The following is a 21517-nucleotide window of genomic DNA, read 5'->3' on the forward strand; positions in this document are numbered from 1 at the left end:
CATCTCTTGGAAGAATTTGGACTGTTTGTTTACTATGTTGAGCACAGCCTGCTCCTCTCTGCTATTAATTGACAGGCCGGGATGCTTTCTCGGCCGTTTTCGAAGGCTTGCTGCGTCTGCTCAGGCGCTGGGAAATGCACATTTGGATTATTAGCAAATAGGATATTATTTCAGTGCAAATGTATCTCTTGATACCGGAGGTGTCAAATGCTCTGCCTAACGATCATGTTTTAAATATAGTTTATCGTTTTCCTTGCTTCCCTGCACCACCTACTATTGTATCTGCATTGTAAAATTCTTGTACAGCGTGTCTGTGTGTAAATTATATAGATCTATAATTACACCCACGGAGAGAGATCTATCCATATTTATATATAGGAGAGAAAGGGAATGTCTTACACACACACACACACACACACACACAACCCCTTTTAGGTCACACACTCTGATAATTACAGTGTAGTTACACTGTGGTTGTGCATTTTTTGCTACCTGTAATTACCGCTAATTCCTACAACCAGAAAGGTCACCAAGTGATTGAGAATAAATACATTGTAAACAGGATGTAGTTAATAAACCTGGATTCTATTGGTGTATGTATTAAATGCACCCGGGGGGTGCTAAGTAAAGCAGTCATGTCATTGAGGTTCTGATTATATGAATTAATGGTAGTTACATAATGAAAAGCCAAATCACGGTACTTGTATCAAAGTGACTTTGATGTAGTGTAACAATTACACTGAGTGCAGTGTAACGACACTATAAATACAGCGCCCTTTTCAGAGTGTGACCCACTCTTTATTCACTAATATTACTATGATCAAAAGTGCCAAGTGCATTTATCCGTGATTCATGTTTATCCATATCCCAACTGCTGCTGTGTGTTGGGGGAAATTTCAGGGAATCTCCTAAGTTTACTTCTGAACATTCATGTCTAAAATACTTAATTTGTTGTTTGACAAACTTTTTTTAAAACGAGACCAAACAACGAGTAGGGGAGCACAACACTGCCATCAGCCGTAGGCTGACCAATTGCAGAACAACAGTTAAATTTGAGAAGTTTTGCAAACAACTTGTCTGGAAATTTGCACTGTAACTCTTTAGGAAATGCTTCGGCAGAATGAATAAGTGCATGGAAATTGGGGTCAGTTCATGAAGGATTTTCTGATTTTTTTGGGCTCAGTGGATAATGAATATCATTACAAACCAACATTTGGACTAGCTCTAGTTTTGTGCATGGGCAGGTCACAGGAATGAATACCCCTGTTAAGTAATATATCCTGGGGCCTGGAAGACTCTAGTTTGAAAATCCTAGCCGTTTCTTTCAGATGGATGTCTGTGCTGTGTGCACATGGTGATTGGGTCTGGTGTATATGACTGTGTATCTGGGAGGGCATCCTGGACCCACTGCAGTCAATGGGATTTTTGTCATTGATTTCAGTGGGGCCAGGATTTCACCCCTGGTGTCTGGGTGAGCGGGGCTAGGTGCATGTGTCAAGGGATCAGTCTCTTTGGTGTCAGGGAAGGTGTGTGTGGAGGGGTGGTACGTATCGGCTCTGTGTGTGTGTTTGCTTGGGAAGGATGGGCATGAAATCTGTCTCTCTTCTACCTGCTTTCTTCTCCTGCTCTGATCTCTGCTTGTTCTCTCCTGCAGTCCCACCTTTGGGACACCTCCCCGCACCCCCGGCAACCTTACCTACCTCTTGAGAAGCTAAAATACAGCTTGGCGCGCGCATGTGTGTGTATATAATATATATTTCTGCCTGAGGCTCTCCTCCTGCATGTCAGGGCCTCACGTTCTTCCCATACACCTGCCAGGAGAGGCATGGACTGGAACAGCTTTGCTTGTTGATTTAGCATTTTGTGTCTGTATATAAAGTGTGTGTGGGGTGGGAGGGAGGGAGGGAGTTGCTCCTCTCTCTTGCTCTCCAGGGTTGCAGGTGTAGTAGGAAGAAAGCCTAAGATAGGTTTCCTCACAGCACCATCTGAGCTGCTGACAGTGAGTTGTTCTTCAGGCTCCAATACCTGTCTCCACCAGGCAGACAGGTGATTTTGTGATTAAAGTAACATCTATACGGCAGTACCCATGGCACCGAGTCCGAGCCCAGGTCACGTGACACCCAACCCCCCAGCAGAGTTTCACAGCCCACACTGCCTGAGTCAGCTGACCCAGGCCAGCCGTGGCTGTGCCGTGGGACTTTGATTGGAGTGTAGATGTAGCCGTAGGCACTGGACTGAGGCTCAGGAGAGCACCTTTCGCACACTTGCACAAGAGAGCAACAGGATACAACCAGGGATGGAAAGAGAATCCAAATCCTCCACCATCCGTTTCCTCTTCCTCGCCATTGCTTCACCCCCTGCCTTCCAGCTCTCTTCCCTCCTTCCCCTTTCTGTTTTAATTGGCTTCTCCGGGTCATTCTAGTTTCCTGGCCTCTGAACTTTCAGCCAGAGCTGAATGGCCTGTGATTTCCCCTCGCCTCCAGATCTAAACCCTGTCACTGCTAACCTGCTACAGAAATCAGCAGAATGAGAAGTGTGGGGGAGGAGAGAGAGGAACGGACTAGCCACAACTCATCAGCCAGCCTCAATCTGCAGCAGGAGTGATCACCTCAGATCCAGGGCTAAGGAATCGCTTTTTTCCACCTTCATAACTCCATTATGGTCCAGGGAGATGCCAACAGGGCCCAGAGATTCTCAGCCTGCTGAGAGGGTGCTGTGAGAGACCAACTGGGCTGACAGGTTGTGGAACTGCAGTGACTGCAGACATTCAAGGCTGAGGCTAGACACAAATCTAACAGAGGGTGACGAGGTGTCTAGTTTTCAACCAGAACACCCAGTTGAAAAGGGATCCTGGCAGCTTCGGTCAGCACCGCTGACTGGGCCATTAGCTGTTCGGTTGGCAGTGCGGTGCAGCGGGGCTGGCAGGCTTCCTGAGAGCCTTTGCGCCGTGCGGCTCCCAGGAAGCAGCCGGCATGTCCACCCTCCAGCTCCTACGCATAGGAGCACCCAGGGGGCTCTGCACACTGGCTGGGAACTGTGGCCAATGGGAGCTGCAGGGGTGGTGCCTGCAGATGGGGCAGCGCACAGAGCCGCCTGGCTGTGCCTCTGCATAGGAGCCAGAGGGGGGACATGCTGGCTGCTTCTGGGAGCTGCTCGAGGTAAGTGCTGCCCAGAGCCTGCCTCCCTCCCGCAGCCCAACCCCTTGCCCCAGCCCTGATCTTCCTCCCACCCTCCGAACCCCTTGGTCCCAGCCCAGAGCACCCTCCTACATCCCAAACCCCTTATCCCCAGCCCTACGTCAGAGCCTACACCCAGAGCCAGAGCCCTCATCCCCTTGCACCCCTCCCCCCGCCCCAGCCTGGAGCCCCCTCCTGCACCCTGAACCCCTCATTTCTGGCCCCATCCTGGAACCCGCACCCCCAGCCCAGAGCCCATACCTCCTCCCACACCCCTGCCTCAGCCCGGAGCCCCCTCCCATACTCTGAAGCCCTTGGCTCCACCTTCCCCTGCCTGGAACCCCCTCCTGAACCCCTCCTTTCTGGCCCCACCCCAGAGCCCTCACCGCCAGCCGGAGCCCCCCCCCAACCCCCTGAGCCAGCTCGGTGAAAATGAGTGAGTGAGAATGGGGAGAGCAAGCGGGGGGGAGGGGGGGGCAATGGAGTGAGTGGGGGCTGGGGCCTCAGGAGGGGCGGGGAAGGGGAGGGCCAAGGGTGTTTGGTTTCGTGCAAGTAGAAAGTTGGCAACCCTTATCTAACAGCATAATGAGAGTAAACGAACCCTGGAACCCCGAGATCAGCCAGAAACCACCTCCAAGCCAAACAATTTTACTACACAGGAATTGGCTGCTGCGTCACAGAGGGCTGCAGCCTTTCCCCATATTGGCAAATCAGTCCTAATTTCCCCAGGTTTGTCTCGCCTCCTGAAACCTAGACCTAAGGTGGAAATGAGGATTCTCCTGTGAACTTCTTTCAGGGTACTTGACATCACAATACAACACAACCACCCTGTCCATGCAAAAGTCAGTCACGTGACATATCCTAAAGCCGCAATTACTTGGTCCCACGGATTTTGAGAAATGGATGAACACACACACACCTTGAAGAAAACCCAGCTGGGCTTTTCTGGTCCTCCCCAGACTTTCGAACTGGTGCTATCGGCAGTCTTTCACGTCAAACTCTTTCCTCTCCACCTAGGGTGGGCTCCTTCTTGAGCCACTTAAATGGGATCGGGCCGGGGGAGGGAGGCACCTGCTTGACTAAACTGTCCCCAAGCTGGCAGCATATCATCATAAAGTCTCACACACACAGAAAAAAATGGAACAACTCCATACCAGCAGCCGTCTGGAAAGCCAGTGACCTGCAGAATCACAGAGCCACAACTGCTATCTCTGCAGCAGTACCCCTCCGCACTACCCGCCCCCAGCTAAATACAAAGAAACCCCACAAGGTGTCCCACCAATGCTAAATGCCCCCTCTAACCGCTCATAGACATCCCCCAAAAGCTAATGAGCCAACCTCTTCCTGGCGAGCAAACAAACAACCCAATACCAGGGGGACAGGACCATGCTCTCTGCTGGTGCTGGGGCGAACCCCCCCACGAGGGTTTAACCTACGTCATCAGAGCGCTGGAGAGGAGGAAAACAGCGAGCCCCTCGGGGATGGGAAGTGGGGGTGAAATTTCTTGAAAAATGAAGCACCGTAAATACAGATCACATACATCGAGTTGAACGAGCTGTCCCCTCCCAGCCTCTCCCTCCCCGGTGGGACTCAGCTACATCCTCTGTTCAGGTTTCAGCATCCATCTCTCCACAGCAGCAGCGGAGTATTCCTCCCACACAGACCCTGCTGGGAGCCTGGCGCCATGCTGGCAGCCTGCCATGCTCCCATCTGCCTCCCACTCCATCCCAGTCTGCTATTGTTTCCAATCAGTTTAGGAAACAACACTGAGAACAATTAGAAAAGATAACGAGGAGGAATTACATAATTACAGGCCATTGAATCCAAAGCATTTCACAGGCTGAGTTCTGCCCAAGAGCAGTGACGGGGGGAGAGAATAAGTGGGGGACATAATCCCACTCTTCTTTGCCTTAACTTGCCTACCTGAAGGGCATCCTTGCTGTGGCTGAGTTTTGCAAGGTCCTTGGCTGGCACGAGACAGGGTTTTCCCAGAAGACCAGTGCTTTACAGAGCTAGAGGAAGGGGGAATCAGTCATTTCTTCCATCCCATATCAAGAGCTCGGAGAGGTTTCAGATTCAGCATTACCTAGTGGGTCATAGTTACACATCAGCCCTGGGTGGTGGCAATAAGGAAGATGTTCAAGGAGCTAATCCGCTGTCGAGATCCCCAGTGAGGCTTATGTAATAGTCCCTGGCCAACTGATGACTTCCGTGTGCCAGCAGCAGGATACCAGGCAGGTAGCGGGCAAGTGTCTGGCAAGGATTTGATAGCAACCCTTCATGCTGCATAGGGTTACCATAGCTGAACTTTCAAAAAAGAGGACACTCGGGGAGCAGGGGGATAGCCCCGCCCCCTAACCACTCCCTCCCACTTCCTGCCCCCTGACAGCCCCCCCAGAACCCCTGACCCATATAACCCCCCTGCTCCTGTCCCTGACTGTCCCAACCCCTCTCCACACTCCTGCCCCCCAACAGCCCCCCCCAGAACCCCTGACCCATCTAACCCCCCCTGCTCCTGTCCCTGACTGTCCCAACCCCTCTCCACACTCCTGCCCTCCAACAGCCCCCCCAGAACCCCTGACCCATCTAACCCCCCCTGCTCCTGTCCATGACTGTCCCAACCCCTCTCCACACTCCTGCCCCCCGACAGCCCCCCCAGAACCCCTGACCCATCTAACCCCCCCTGCTCCTGTCCCTGACTGTCCCAAACCCACTCCACACCCCTGCCCCCCGACCCATCCACCCCACCCCCCGCTCCCTGGCCCCTGACTGCCCCCCTTCTCCAACTCCCCAGCCCCCTTACCGTGCTGCTCGGCTTAGAGCAGGTGTCTGGCTCCACACCCCAAGGAGCGCCCCGTCCCGCCCCGCCGAGCGGCATGCTGAGGCTGTGGAGGAGGGGGGAAGCGGGGGAAGGGCTCTGGCCGCCGCTACCAGCCCCGCTGCCACGCTCCCTCACAGGCGCACTGCCCTGCCCCCCAGTGCTGCCGGGGGGCGTGCTAAGGCTGCAGGGGATGTGGGGAGCCGGGAAGTGGCTTTGGCTGCCGAGGCCCCAATGCCCTGTCAGCCGCTTTTCGCTCTTTAAATAGCCGACCGGGGGGAAATCCCGAACATTTTTAGATTTTTAGAAATTCCCCCCGGACGGCTATTTAAAGAGCGAAAAGCCGGACATGTCCGGGGAAATCTGGACGTATGGTAGCCCTAATGCTGCAACAAATCTGTGCCCACCTAGGACTTCGCAGTTGTCACGCTCCTGAAAACAGTTGCCAGTTGGAACTTGATAGTGACAGCAAAGATCAAAACTCAGATTCTCCAGAGCCAGACGCTGAGGGCCCCTCCATTTAAACTAAAGGGGAATCTTCCTACTTTAAGCAGTATAGGGCCTATAGCACATAGGTAAGCTGTTTTTGTTCTGTCCTTTAGAGGCAGCATTACACACTCTCCATTTCATTACAAATTCTGTTAATGTACAGGCTGCAATTGCAAATATAGACCAGGTTTCTTTTTTCCTTCCTGCCACCCTCTCTCAAAACATCTGCCATAAAGCCCTTCGCTCAAGGAGGGTCCCTTCTAATGAGGTTGTCCAAAGTGGCTTTTAGGGAAGGACCTATCACACTTTACTCTGTTCAGATTTCAGTGCATCTCTGTATCAACCATTTTCAGCATCCTCAAATTCCCTACTGAAAAGCAGTTAAAGCTTCTTTGATAATCGCTTACATTTAGATAGCACCTTCCGTCACAAACAATCCCACAATAGTTTGTAGCCATCACTGCATCCATTGTTGTAAAGCAGCCACCGCAGGAGTGGAACACAGCAGCTGTTTAATAACACTCAGGAACACTGCACAAGAGTAAAAGGGAAAGGGAAGAACACTCCACCCATAACCACTGATTTGTGCTGCATTCCTCCCCAGAAGTGGCTGCATTTCAAATGATGGGACAGGCAATTCTTTTTAATGTAGTGCTTTGGGACCTGTGGGAATTAAACATACTATATAGAAATGTAAGGGGTCAGTACTCAGATGTTGATTACACAGTGATATTTGGGTCACTGTTACAGCACGATGGGAACTGGTTTAAAGATGAACTCTGATATCAGATGATTCTCCACCCTGCCCATATCTTTGATTCTTGTGCAGTGTTCCTGACTGCTATTAAACGGCTGCCATGTTCCACCCCTGCAGTAGCTGCTTTACAATGATGATGCAGTGATGGCTACAAAGTGTTCTGGGATTGTTTGTGATGGAAGGTGCTATCTAAATGAAAGTTAGTTCATGTCTGCACAATAAAGTCAGAGGCCACTTGGCTTCTGGTCTATCCATCCTGGTGGAAAATGATGTGAGTAAACCCTGCTATGAATGGGTTTGTTAACCCTCCGAGACAAATGCTCATCTGGTTAATTTCACCTCCCAAAACCCCTGGCGTAGGTATGCCACTGTGGCCTCTTGCACTAAAAATACCAGCCCCCTGCTTACACAGCACAAATCTGGTGAGTTGTTTGTATGGCTAAAGAGAGAGAACAATCCTGTGTACTTCTACTGCACTTTTCACTGGAGGATCTAGGGTGACCAGATGTCCTGATTTTATAGGGATAGTCCCTATTTTTCGGTCTTTTTCTTATATAAGCTCCCATTACTCTCCACTCCCATCCCGATTTTTCACATTTGTTGTCTGGTCACCCTAGGAGGATCACCTGCACATCTTCCTTGTGAGGTAGATATCACTCACAGATATGTGTCAGTACAGAGGTAACTGGGTGAAACTCTATGGCCTGATGGTCCGTTCTGGCCTTAAAATCTATGGATCTACAATTGAATATGAATCAGTAAAGTGAGGACAGAAGAGCTGCAGTGACTTATCTTAAGATCACACAAGTCAGAGGAAGAGCTGATATAATGACCCCTATACAAGTCATCAGCAGGATTTGAACCAGAGACATTCAGTACCATGCCACAGCCTGCTACCATTTGAGTTATTGGAATAACTTCTTTACAAGTAGCAGCTGCAGCAGGCTGCTATCTTCCACTAGACCAACCACTTGAGGCGCATGTGACATACAATTATTAGAGTGTTATACTGGGAATACAGAGCCCAAAGCCCTAACTAAGCCTGTGACCTTATGCTGACCATGTGCTTCCTCAATAAGCCACAAACCAGCCTTCTCCTTGACTCCAGACATGCTGTGACTTCCCTCCATCTTCCTAGCCCTACCTATTAAGGCTGATTGATCATTTGGTTTTGATTTCCGAGAAGAGAGAAGCATCTTGAAGCTCAAGAACTTACTTGTTTGGCTGTTTGCATCTCCTAATGGACAGAGTAATTAAACATCACCCATGAGTACTAGCATTACCGGTGATCTTTGATATCTGCTCTGGCTCTGAACACTCTTTTATCCTGATTCAATCTATCGCAGCTGCTTAGTATGAATTCCCCCTTTCTTCCTTAACTTCCTGACCTCAGCAATAATACCATTACCATGTTCTTCATGATCTAGGTGTATTTCGCACCTTCTGAAAAGAAGCCACTGCTGCTCCCCTTTCCTGACCACACAGATTGGGACGCTCCCGCAGAAAGACTTCTGGGCCTTCTCTTGCCCTCAGTGACCTGTTACCAGCGCCCTATTAAAATACAATAAAACCAGACACTACATAAGCGTTGCCGTAGCCTAATTTTCAAATGTAAAGTCCTATCTGAAACCATACATACTATGTGTATGTGCAGATGAGCTTCAAGGTCTCATTCCCAGCTCTGCTACTGGATAATAATACTCACCTTTGTAAAGTGCTTGGATCCAAAAAATAAAATAAAAAATGCATCATTATTTTAGAGAGATTAGACAGGATAATTCTAGAATAGATGAGATGCACACATGGCAGGAGTGGACATTTCCTATTTAACCAATACATTTGGTACTTAATTACCACAGTGATGGGCACGCCAGAAATGCAGAGAGAAGAGAAGGAGAGAGACTACACATCACGATTCATCAGGAGAAAGGATGATATTGTGGTTAAGGGCCAAGGTTAGAACTCAGAAAATAGAAACTCAATTGCCACCTCTGCCACAGACTCTCTTTGTGATGTTGGGCAAGTCACTTAATCTCTTTGTGCCTCAATTCTATATCTCTAAAATGGGGATAATAATCGACTCTTTCCCCCACACTTGTGTGTTTAGATTGTAAGATCTTTGGAGCAGGGAATAAGTATATGTGCAGTACTTTGGGGCCCTTCATTCCAGTTGGGCCCTCTAGATGTTACCACAATGTAATTAATAATTTACACTTGCAAAATCATCCCATTCCAAATGTGGTCATTATGCAGAAAACTAGGAACATTTGGGTTGGGAACAGGGGGAAGCCAGGACTTCAAAGGGAGAGATGGGAAGCAAGAGCAGATGAAATACTTAAGCAAGGGAGCCTGTGTTCATGAAAGTGTCTTTTGATTAATGAAATAAGAGGCAGGTAAAAACTCAACAGCAAATGTCTGAAATGTGGGCAAATGGTCTCTAGGTAAAAGGCTCTTCAAAGCTTTCAACCAGGCGACAATGGCTCTTTAAACTATCAATGGTAACAAACCATCACACTGGCTTTTTTATGCACTTGAGCAAAACGAGGGCCCCTGTTCCAAGGTGGGATGGGGTCGGGGATCTTCCATTTTGTCTCTCTTCAGAGACATTCCTTATGGCACCGGTTTGATTTTCCCATGATTCCGAAAACGGCTGCCCACCATCGGGGCCATTCCCAGTTGGAACGGCACAATGAACGCAGCAATTTGATTTGCTGTGCGAAACTGAAAGGGACCCCTGCTGCCCGCAGGCTCACTGTCTCCCATTGAAGCGAAGGCTGTTCACTGTTACTCCGTCCCTTTCCTTCTACAGCAGAAGGCCGAAAAGAACCTGCCCAGGCTTCCAGGGAAAGGAGCTCCCCCCATCTTGCCACTAACCATAGCAATTTGTCCACAAGCACCCTATGATCTTAATTCCTTGCAGGTGTCTTCCCTCTTCAGACTCCATCCTCCTAGAGGTCCAAACACCTACGGCATACACCTTGCTCACTGATGTCATAGGGCTTTCTAGAGCCATTGGTGGGGGGGATGGGGCGGGCGTGAGTCTGTTTGAACCATCCGAATTGCGCTTCGAAGATCCTTGGATGCCTTCCTGCACTCAAGGAGCTGTCGGCAAAGCACCACCTAGCATGAGCAAATATTAAACGAAAAACGGCGGCGACAAAAAAGAAGCAAAGAAGAGTGAGGAGGAAAAAAAGGGTTTCAAAACCTGGACAACATCAAGAGCCTGTTTCCATGGCAACCCTTCCTCCATACAGTCGCTCAAGCTCAAGCCTGTTTTAATCAGTGGCAGCATTTGCCAATAAAGTCTACCCTGCTCTGTGCTCCTTCCCACAGATCAACCCCAGGACAGGCAGGGCTGCATGCCCAAGAGGCAAGGAAGATTTTTGCAGTGAGGTTCTCGAGGTGACGGTAGCTAGAGAGGAGATGCAGGCCCTTCTGTTTAGGAAGGCTGGCGGTGCAGAACTCCAGGCGTGGGGGGCACATTGTGCATATCTCTGCAGCCTACTCGGCACTAGCTGCTGCTTAAAATCGCCCCAACACTGCAACTTCACCAGGGGGAGTTTTAGCACAAGCATGAGCGGACCTGTGGTTTTAACCACTGTGCCCTCGTAGACCTGTTCTGAGCACGCTTGGCCTTTGTAGTGGTTCAGAGACCAGCAGTTGCCTGCACCCGGTCTCACTAGCACTGCCATTCTCGCCAGAGGGCAGCTGAGCCAGTGAAATCAAAAGCAGGAAAAGTTAAGGAACAGCAGGTCTTATAGACACAACTGCAAATCTGCCTGCAGTGACTGCCTCCGGGGCAACACCCAGACGACACCGGGAGGCAGAGAATAGGGAGATCCTGACACCGGGCCTTGGGTCCTACTGTAGATAAGCTGGTCTGCCAAGGTGGTGAATGGAGGTCTTGTCTGAACTTTGGCAGCTGCTGAGAAAGCGAGACAAAGTGTGTTAGGTTCGAGCATAGGAGGCATTATCTGTTCCCCTCTGCAGCTGCCCTGATTCATTCCTCAATAAGTTTCGTGGGACAACAGGCTTGGCCAATATATTATGGGTTTACAGGGCAAGACTATTGTCTTTTCATGGACTCCTGCTATTACCCCTCCCCCGTAAGATGCTGCTGTCCAGACTGAGAAAAACAACCCCAAAGGGATGAGAGTGCCAAGAGCAAAATATATATATAAATTAGAGTTTTATAGACAAAACTTTCCAGCTGATTCCAAACTCCTCCCCTCTCCAAGCGTCTGACTTTGGAGTCTTTGTTTAGGTCTGTCCCCAGGGGCTGTGCCACTATAAATACTAAGTTGAGAAGCAGTCCTGATATCACAGGCCTGGCTAGGGGAAGGGCAGCGGGGGTGCGGCAGGAAGAGAGGGCTCAAACAGCAAAGGCCCTACAAAGAGAGAGGAAAATGCAGCATTTTTTGCCTTTTGCTTGACTAGGTTCCGGGTGGGTCAAATCCCATCCCCCACTCCCAAGTTTCCCTCTTCACTTCCTGTCCTTACCTGTTGTGTGGCGATGCTGCCATGCTCCTATAGCAACTGCGGCATTTCACCCCATTTCAGTGGTAGATGAACGATTCGGGTGTACAAAGGATGCAATCCTGCAGACCTTTACTCTGGCCAGGCGTCCCACTGAACGCAATGGGGCGCCTCGCCTGTGTCAGAATGACTCATGTGAGAAAGGGTTTGCAGCAGGTCCGTTGTTTGCAATAGGTTTGTCAAGCACTAAGGGGTCTTTGGAAGAAAGGCTCTGCACAAACATCTGTCGTGGTTAAACTGTTATTAATTAATGATTTCAGCAAGAGTCCGTTTCCCCTACCATGACACTGAGTCTCCATCACAAGAACGACGGGTAGAATTGCTTCTCTGCTCCCGTCTGAGAGCATCTTCCACCACCCCTTCCACCATCCGTTTGCAATTCAACCCAAAGCAGGAATGACTGAAAACTGGAAAGCTGGGTGGGATTTTCAAACACATAATATCCTAAAATATCCGTTAGCCGGACATTATTAACGACTAGCATTCTTCTTCTGAACCATAACCCATATGAATCATCACTTATCCTGGCCATCCACACCAATAAAATCAGCTAGCATTGACAGCCATTATTACTAAATGAGAACCATCCTTAACAAAAAAACAAAAAAAAAGTGAACTATGCAGTGAAATAGCTGTCTCCAGCCCCGTCATATTTACATGGGCCTGTCGCACCACGCAAGCTCAACCAGACACGGGAAATAACATTATGACATGCGACCACCAACTCGGAAAATAAATAAAGTACCCGCTCCCGCTCAGCGCTCCCGCCCCCCCCGCAGTCTTCAGCTTGCAGCGCTGTCTCTGAGCTAACCAGCCTGAAATTGCCTAAAGGAGTCTGACAGGTAATTTTTACTATGGCAGAGGATAGTAATTTCGCTGTCCAGAGGCAAGATCTTCAACTGCATCGGAAAATACTTACACCCGTAGAACACAAGTTTAATATAATAACAATTCCAGGAGAGCACAGTGAGTAATTCTTTCGTCCTTCCCCCACCATTCCCTTTCCCCCTCAGTGGTTGACGAATGTTTACAGAGTTTTGCTTTAAGAAACACCTCCAATGAATCTCTGTGGAATAAATCAGATATCTCACCCATGAAGGGTGATTATCCGTCTCTTGTTTGTGCAAAGGACCTTCAAGCGATGGCTAGGCCCCAGACAGGCTTATGAGTTATTGGCTTTTCCACGCTCATGAAAAAATCATCATGTTTATCTCTGGAGGTGAAATACCCTCTTCTAGACACAACCCAGGGGGCAGGATGGGAAGAACACAGGTGGCATGTGGAGGGCTGGCAAAGGAGGATTTATGACATTAGAAGCCTATCTCTGTGGGATCCAGATACAAACCCCACATGGAAAAATCTCTGACTGTATTGCAGATAGAAACGTTCAGCCAAATGGACAATGCACAGCACAAAGGCTCTTGTATAGAAGAGATTCTCCCCACCCAAAACAATCATCGCTCTGGGGCGAATTCTTCCTCAGGGATCTGGGTTACACACCGGGGGTGTTCTCTGGGAACTGGGGGACACAAGATCCTCTCCATTCATCCCCGCAAGCTGCAGAATCTCTCCATGGCCTTAAGGCTCAGCTGGGAGCAGACTCATGAACCAGGCCTCTGCCTACAACTACCCCACCCCTTTGTGGCAGCAAGCAGGGAGCTCCCGTTCAGCTGTGAGCCATGACCGGGGATACATTACTGCTCTTAGCACACCCCCTCCTGTGCACCATAGAACCACAACACAGCCAGGGGACTGTAGACCTTTGCACCCAAATCTAGGGAAAGAGTGGCACGTCGGCAGTATTTTACTATAAACAAAAGAATGTCTCCCTGCCAAAACATCCCTCACATTCCACTCCAGAACAGGTGGCAGGGCCTCCATCCGCCCCGTAGTCCAAGGGACACTGGCAGCTGAAGAAATCCTCTCCAAGGCCATCTTCACTCCCTGCTGAGATCTTCTCTTCTAAGTCTGAGCGGAGGAGAAGTGGGAGGTGATCATCCCTTCAGAATGTAAAGTTCAAGAGGCTCAGCTCAGGTGCTCTGCCAAACCTTGGGCCAGATCCTCAGTTGTTGTAAATCAGCCTGGCTCTATTGAGCTCCATGGAACCACATGGATTTATACCAGCTGAGGTACCGGCCCCGGAACCTCGTGGGTTTGCAGAACTGGGCTGGGAATGCCACAAGACCCGCCTTTTCTGGTGGCATGTTGCCATATTACAAAGGAAAGAACGGTCTTTGTTTAGAAGAGGGGGCTGGGGTAGGCGAGACTCCTGGGTTCCATTTTTGTTGTTATGTATTATCTGCATCGCTGTAGTGTCTAGGCGCCCCAGTTGTGGAACAGGACCTCATGGTGCTAGGCGCTGTACAAGCACTGAACAAAATGATGGTCCTGGCCACAAGGAGTTTACCAACTCTGCAATGGACTCTGTGTGACCTTGAGCAAATCACTTAACTTCAGTGTATCCCAATTGGAAAATGGAGAGAAATTATATTCCCCAACCTCGCAAGATGGTGAGGAAGAGTGAGCACTTGGTCGTGCATCCATCCAAGTCAACAGGAAAGCTGTTACTTCTTCAGATGAATAGATGGTGGCGGTGGAGGATCAAGGCCCAATTAATTAAAATCCCTTGGAAGGCCTGTCCGCAAAGAATTGCTTATTTCTCCTTGTAGTCCCAGCTAAAGCCACAAAGTTCAGAGAGAAATAAAAACATGACTGGGAAGCAGAGATAGCTTTATCCAAACTTTCACCAACCTCAAAAAACTTTTGGGCCAATTCTTCCCCTCTCCGAGCCATTCACCAGCCCCGGTTTGTACAGCATCTGATTTTAATCTTGAACGTCACCCACAATTTAGTAATCAGATGTCTCCCAAGGAAACCTTGTGACTATCAATAAGAGTGACTCTGAAAGGATTGACTTGCTGCATGACCTAACAGCTGCATGACTCAGCAGTTTGGTGATATGCTAGTCTTTTACCTCTGGCAGCCTAGATTCAAATGGGGGTGTTGTGTGAGGTCCCCCATTCCCTGTCATCTTTCTCTCCATCATTCCTGTAACTTGGGAGTCTTCTTCAGCTCCTCCCTCTCTCTCTAGCTGCCTCACATCCTGGGTATTTCCAAATCCTCTCACTTCTTCCTTCATCATATCTCTGAGATCCAACCTTTCCCCTCTGTCCAAACAGCAAAAGCTCCAATCCAGTCCTGGGATGGGGATACATTTCAGGAAACCTATGGCTGCTGATTCAATGCAGTCTGTTATTATGGAATCAGAGAGTTCAAAGCCGGAAGGGACCACCAGATCATCTAGTCTCCTGCACATCACAGGCCACTAAACTCCCCCACCCAATTACACCGTATTGAGCCCAATGATAGTTGGTTCACAATCCCACCCACCCCCCAAAGCCAACACTCTCTTGTTGGCTAGGGACCATGAGAGGATGCAGCATATTCTCAAAAAGTGTGAAGGAGACACAGATCATAGGAACATAAGACTTGCCAGACTGGATCGAATCTAAGGTCCATCTAGCCCAAAGTCCTGTCTCTGACAGTGGCCAGTAGCAGATGTTTCAAAGGAAGGAATAAGAAACACACAGTAGCAGATGCAGGATAATCTACCCCCATATAGGTCTCACCCTGATCTCTAATAGTTAGAGGTTGGCTTAATCCCTGAAGCACAAAAAGCTTTAATATCCCTTCCCAAAATTGTCATTAGTTATAACTCTGGCTAGGCCATTGGGGATTTGTCCCAGTATCACTGTGTAGCTGCAATACTGCAATTCCCAATACGGACAGGCAACGTTGCTATTTGCACCAATGGGGCTTACCTCTGCTTGGAGCCAGTTAGTTCTGTCAGTGCAATAGCATCTTCGCCTGTCTATAGGAGGGATTCATACAGTGCGGGTGCACGGCTATCTGGCCTCCAGTGCCTGGAATCAGAGCAAAGGGTGTGGTTCACGTACCTGACTGAAAGGGGATATCATTCTCTTTTCTTTAAATCCAGGAGTTTCTCCCTTTCCCCTACAGGCGAAGGAGCTGCTTCGGGTAGGTTACTGAGCCAATCACTGCGCTCAGACTCTATTTCGTGGACTCTCTGTTGACTCAATCTGAACCAAGTCACCCAGGCTGGAAATACACGTTTTGCCCTTTGTGAATATGAGAAACACAACAGGGAGAGAGACAGAAAAATGGGACAGACAGGTTGAAAGAAGTGGGGTGGGGAAGAGGGATAGAGAAAAAGGGAGAAAAATGAGAAACTGCCCCTGTAAATACAAGAAGACCACTGAAGGAATTCTAACCCAGCACACACCAGCCCTGCTCTGACAGGCAGTTAGGTGAGGTGGGAGGAGAGGGGGCGGGGTACTCCGGGTACACCTATACAGGAATAAAAGACCCGTGGTATAGTTGCAGCTGGCCTGGGTCAGCAGACTCAGGCTCGCAGGGCAGACGGTCAGGCTCGTCCTGGAATCCAGGCTGGGACCCTCCCCCCTTGGGGTCCCAGAGCGAAGAGTCCAGCCTGAGCATCTGCACAACAGTTTCACAGCTCCGCTGCCCAAGTTCTGCAAGCCCACGGCCACGGGCCAGCCGCGGGTGTTTAATTGCTGTGTACTCTCCATTTCCTGACACCGCTGCAGGGAGCTAGCCAGTGCCAAGAGGAGCTGCATGTAAATTCAGGCCTGGGGATTTTAATGCCAGCATGTCCCATGAAGTCTGGATTCTGTCCTGCCTGCTGGTGATTGGCTGGGAAAGCTGGCGATGACTATGGGAACGAGTTGCCTGGCACATCTATCATTGTTTGGGGTTTTTGTTTTGTTTTGTCTGAACCAATTGTAAAAGTGTTGGACGGAATCCAGACATCACCGGGAGTTTCACAGAGAGAAAACACAGCTGGCTGTCACGTGATAAAGGTAAAGAATCCAAGAGCGTCTCTTTCTTCTAGTACCGATCAAGGAACTTTCGTAGAATTAGGGAAACGCTATCTCCAAAGCTACTCAGCCTCTCTGCTTCCCTGGGCGCACCCTCCTGACATAGATTTAAAAAACATAGACTGGAGGGGGAAAGAATGGGTGAACACCATGTGTTCCATGCCAATTCTACTAGGAGACTGGGATTCACGCACCCAACAGCTCCAGCATGCATCAAACGATGGACATATGATGTGGGCCTAAAAGCTCCATATTGCAACCTTGAACTTTTAAACTCCTGCAATTTCGGGTCAGCTTCTGCTGCCAGGGCCTGGTGGGTAGGAAGCCAGAGGGATAAGCCAGCTCAGGAAGCACCCAGGAGCTCGAAGGCAGCTCATGCCAATGGCCGTAGCTCTGTGTCTATAAAACTCTTCTCAGAAAGAATGTTAATCATAGACAGACCCTTAGATCATCTCGCTCATTAAACTCCATTCAAATCCCCCTGGTCCTACCACATCACCTGCTGCTCTATAACACCCTTCATTGCTCTGCTCTGTTGGGAATGGGGCCATAAGCTGTGTTTGCCCTAGCCCGAACCAGAAATAAATGAGCCAGCAATATGGGAATGATACCACCCCTCATTGGTGGGGAGCACGTCAGGGTTTCTTTCCTTTCCCTCCTACTCCCCAGCCCACGGGCCCGAATCAGCCCGAGCCCTCTTTCTGGTGAAGAAATTTAGAGTATGTCTACACTGCACTTAAACACCCGGGACTGGCCCGTGTCAGCTGAATTGGGCTTGTGGGGCTCGGGCTGCAGGGCTGTAAAACTGTGGTGCAGATGTCTGGGTTTGGGCTGGAGCCCAGGCTCTGGGACCCTCCCAGGACTCAGGCTCCCACCCAAGCCCGAATGTCATAATTTTACAGCCCTGTAGCCCTGTGAGCCCAGGACAGCTGGCACAGGCCAACCGCGGGTGTTGAGATGCAGTGTAGACATACCCTTATATGCAGCTCTTCCTCCAGTGCTTGACGGTGCCACTCAGCCCATTGATTTCAGCCGGCCTCGGACCAGGCTTTGAGTGCATGGCAAAGGGGCCACTAATCTTGCAGGAATGCAGGATCCCCCTTTACCATGCACCTGCAAAGCACTCAGAGGTGTATATTAAAGTATAACAGGACAGCTCAAATGATTTCTGGATCCCACTGCCTGAGTGGAAGGAGCAAACTGGCCAATCACCCATCCTCTATATAGAAAGGAGCAGGTTGCCCTGGAAGGTCCCTTAAAGAGGAAACCCCAGTGCTGTAAGGAGCTAACACAGACTTCTCACTAAGAAGCTTTGCCAGCAGGTAAGAATTGCGGGGGAATAGAGGGAGGGTGCCGGGGCTCTTTGAGGGCCGGCCACTCTTCCCTTTAGCTGAGATGTTCAGGACATACAGATGGGTTAGGTTCTGGGCTCATGGGTTGTTATGTTTCCAAACCAATTGACCATCCACAGTATGTAGTTCCTTCTTGACACCTCTCTTGGCTTGTGTCCTGTCATGCCAAGCTCTTTGGCCTTCCTGGATGACAGACCCGTGCTGCAGGGATCGGGATGCTTTCAACATTCCGCACTGAAATCCTCTTTTGGATTCACCCGCTTCCCACCAACACGTACACCTTGTTCTCTCTCCCTCTTGGTTCTGCACATCTATTATGCGCATTTTCATTAGGAGCATTTTGCAAGCGATCTGTTGATTCATTGTATTAGAATTGCAAACAAATGGTATCATTTTCCCTGCACGCTCTTCATTTAGAATTCAGCATTGATTTCCCAGCATTGTTGGGCCACTTGACTGACACTTCTCGTTGATTTCAACCCTTTAAGATTCCTCTCCAAAATGCTATGGCTCATCAGTTCTTCTGCTAGGCCTTGAGACTTTGCAGAAGCACAAACACCTGTATTAGTTTATGTAGGCTCCATGCCTCCCTACTCCTTATATGGTTTGCCTTGAAATCTTATAGTGCTGGAGAAGGTTGGGAGAGAGCCGGGGGCGAATTTCAAATAAATCACTGGTGTAACTTCACTGACTTCAGTTCTTCCTACCCCATAGGAGTCTGGTGGGCATGTGCATTCCTAACACATACCAAAACTTAAAATGGCCCTTGAAAATGTAGGCAATGAATCCTCCAAGTACTGGATTTTGGGTCCTACCTCCCACCCTGGACAAAGGAATGCTTGGGAGGAGTTATCGGTCTGGCATCAAAACAAACCGATATACTTCAAGATGCTACAATATTCTGTACTTGGATAGAACCTCAAATGCAAGGATTTCACAGATCTATACAGGTACGCATTGTTCAGTTCTTGCAACCAGCCTGCAAGGTGGAGATTAGCACCCCCATTTTGCAAAGGGGGTAAACCAAGGCACAGGGAGAGCAAGGGACTCATCCAAAGTCAATGGTACTGGGCATAGCTGGGGGATGGAATGGAATGGATGATCTAGTAGATTGCAAACCCTCCAGCACATTTTTCCTTTGCTGACTTCAGATCCAAGATCTGACTTAGTTTTCCCAGGGGATTCAGGTGCCCCCCTGCATGCATCCTTTGGCCGCTAATGTGCCCCCCAGACAACCTTTGGAAAACCCAGTTCTGCGCCTTTAATGCTAATATCTCCTGTGTGTGTGTTTCTCTTCCGAATGGCTGATGGATTTTACTGCCGCGGCAGAGCATTGCGAATATGAACTGCTCAGTGTACCAAAATGACATTTGTGCAACTTATATTGTAAATACTCACTGACACGCTGACTCCGTTGTTAATGTAAGAGCTTTAAGAGGCTATTAATTTCATTATTGCTTGATCAGCAAGGAGCGCTAACGTCCCCCTCTGACACCCTGCTGCTTGGCTTGTTAGGGCTCCTACGAGAGGAGACTGGGAATGCTGGTCAGAAAACACAACATAAAATAATGACGCAAAAGGGTGATATTCACCCCACTGTGCACAAAGCCAGTGCATGGTTTATGCACTACCTTAGCCCACAGGGGGATGGGCTAGATGGCTTTTCAGGTCTTAAACTGGTGGGGCTTACTAAGCGTTCTGCTGGCTCTCTGCACAGGGGATGAATTTCATCCCGTCCGAGCCAGATGGGGACACCAACAGGCAGAGGAATCGGTGCCCTTTTCCATGTGCTAAAGGCCAAGAGGAGATGAACCCTCTTGTTCTTTCTTTGTGTTCCATGTCTCTTTCCTCTGAACCCCTATCCTGTCCCTCCCACACCATGGTAAACCCTGCTGGACGTCTGAGAAACCCCACATCCCACAGGGATTGGAGCAGTCTGCCTCCTTTCAGCATTCCATGCCACTCAAAAGGTACCCATATCGGTAACAGAGGAGAGTCAGTCTCCCTCTAGCCAGGAGCCATCCTGAACTTCACAATGAGGGCCTCAGAGCCAGTGAGGTTTGGGAACAGTGATGTCCTGGTTGCTCACTACATTAAATCCAGTTCTCTTTCAAATACCATTGGAGTTCAGAGCAAGTCGATTCCCCTTGAAATTCAACAAGTTAGAAAGGGAAAAAAGGACTTGTAAAGTCTTGTTGTCCAGCCTTATCCACGTGCAGGAGAAAGGAAGTTCCCTTAGGGAGACTAGAGTGGAAGGACATAGACAGACAGCTTTTGTAATGGAAAAACTATTAGCCCAATGGGTTGATAAAACGACAGACTGATAAGAACTAGGATGAGTCTGAGAAATAACTTCATGAGCCAGATCTATCAGGCTGTAGGAGGGTCTCTCAAAGGAAGCATTAGGAGGCCCAGCCCTGGAGTCATGAAGAACTGGACAACACTAGGAAGCAAATCTTCAGTGAGCAGGGGGTGAAGGAGGCTGGGCTAGATGTGGCCTACAGCAGTAAATCTTTTCAATATCTAATGATCCAGGGAGGTGGAAATGCTGCATTGTTTGAAGCTGCAGGATGACCTCAACAAGACAAAAACACCAACTAATGTGTTTTTGTCTCTTAAAACACTGGCTGTAATAATTATTTAATACTTAGAGAATCTCAAAGTGTTTTACAAAGGTGGTTCAATGTTGTTTTCCCCATTATACAGTGGGTTTGAGCTCACGAAAGCTTATGCCCAAATAAATTTGTTAGTCTCTAAGGTCACACAAGTACTCCTTGTTCTTTTAGCAGGGACTAGTTGCAGAAGCAGCCTCCCATGAGTTAGGACACCTGGCTTCTTTCACCAGCTCTTCCTCTAGCGCTGTTTGACCTTGAGCAAATCACTTAATTTTGCTGTCCTGAGTATCTCCATCTGTATAATGGGGAAAACAACATTGAACCACCTTTGTAAAACACTTTGAGATTCTCTAAGTATTAAATAATTATTACAGCCAGTGTTTTAAGAGACAAAACAACTTTCTAAGAGGCCAGGCCCAGCCTTGGGGACCTGGGCAATGCCTATTTCAAATCCCTGATTAGAAAATATATCCAAGAGGGGCAGATTTACAAATTTTGGAATCAAATTACAAAACTTTCCCAGTGTTTGAGTAACTCTTAACAAACGTTGTTTGTGTAACATTTGCATCGGGAGTTTAAATTCAGGCATATTAGACAATCCTGCAGTGTTTTACTGCAGCAGCTTCCTGTTTTGATGATAAACTGCTCTTAATTGGTTGTTTTGTCATTTGTAGAACTAGGTGGCAAATTATCCCCACCCCCCCCCGTGAAATTATTATTATTTTTAACTAAAATGACTTTTTTTTTCATTTTAGTCAAACATCTTTTTTAGAAATTTCAAGTTTTTGTCAAAAAATTAAAAAAAAAATCAGTTTTCGGCAACTGAAATTTTTCAGTTTAAAGCTGGCATTTTGG

At 48.7% G+C, this 21517-nt stretch overlaps 1 protein-coding gene across 9 annotated transcripts in view; it reads left to right on the forward strand.

Annotated features, from left to right (window-relative positions):
• PLXNA4 (plexin A4) overlaps positions 1-21517 on the forward strand; it is a 658514-nt gene that overhangs the window by 117810 nt on the left and 519187 nt on the right. The window lies entirely within an intron of this gene.

This window comes from Chrysemys picta, chromosome 1 (assembly GCF_011386835.1).
Source record: "Chrysemys picta bellii isolate R12L10 chromosome 1, ASM1138683v2, whole genome shotgun sequence".
NCBI lineage: Eukaryota > Metazoa > Chordata > Testudines > Emydidae > Chrysemys > Chrysemys picta.